Raw genomic sequence first — 1,004 nt, 5'->3', positions numbered from 1 at the left:
GGATTTGTAGTTCTCTGGTGGGAAATACTGAAAGGCTGAAAAAACTAGGATTAAAAAGAAAGTGAAATGTCGTTGCTTCTAAATAAAAGGGAATGTATTCAGCATTTTCAAATATATATATATATATATATATATATATATATATATATATATATATATATATATATATATATATATATATATAATTTAAAATATTACAAAAAATACATGTCTGTTAATATTAATAAATAACCAGTGCCAAAATGTATTATTTTTTAGAAAAAAAGATTAATACTGTAACGGTACTGGCTCTAGCACCGTTATGGGTTCTTTACACAAAGCGAGAGAGGCAGACATAGCTTTTTAATAGGCTTTTTAATAATGCAAGCACTGCCAGACGCAACAAAACTACTCTCACTCACTCATGCATGCAGACAACCCACTGCCACTGAGGCGGGGGTGCTGTGGGATGCGGAGAGAGGTTACGGCCGTCGCTGGCTCTTCTGGTGGATGGGACACCCAGGGTGAAGACGTGGCGCTATCACCTGCTTCTGGGAGGGACCGGGTTCTGCCTCTCCACGTCCGACGGGCCCTACTCCTCTTCGGCCGACACGTTGGTGTGGCGGGTCTCCCGCTCCTCCTAGCCTTGGGTCAGTCATGTGTGTAATGGAAATATTATATAGGTGTTTTTGTATTTTTGACTGCAGCAAAGTTCAATGGGCGGTCAACATGCTGATTAGCTTTATAAAGTGAAGGATCCTGAAAAGGTCAACAAGGAGGGTAATTTGATTTGGTGTCAAATTTCGATGACTCACCTCAGTCACGTTTATGATAATCTCATGTGAGGGGAGTCAGGTGTTGTTTTTGAAGGTTCCAGCCTAGATATAAAATCAAGGATTATGTTTTCTCAGACCCTATTCACACTTGTGATTTAAGGTGGCACAGGGCCGCTTCAGGGCCACCCTTTCTCATATGTGAACGCTCCAAGTTCAGGTATTCAAGTTCAGTGCTGAATGAGACTTCAG

This window comes from Acipenser ruthenus, chromosome 7 (genome assembly GCF_902713425.1).
Source record: "Acipenser ruthenus chromosome 7, fAciRut3.2 maternal haplotype, whole genome shotgun sequence".
Taxonomy (NCBI): domain Eukaryota; kingdom Metazoa; phylum Chordata; class Actinopteri; order Acipenseriformes; family Acipenseridae; genus Acipenser; species Acipenser ruthenus.
This window is presented reverse-complemented; position numbering follows the sequence as displayed.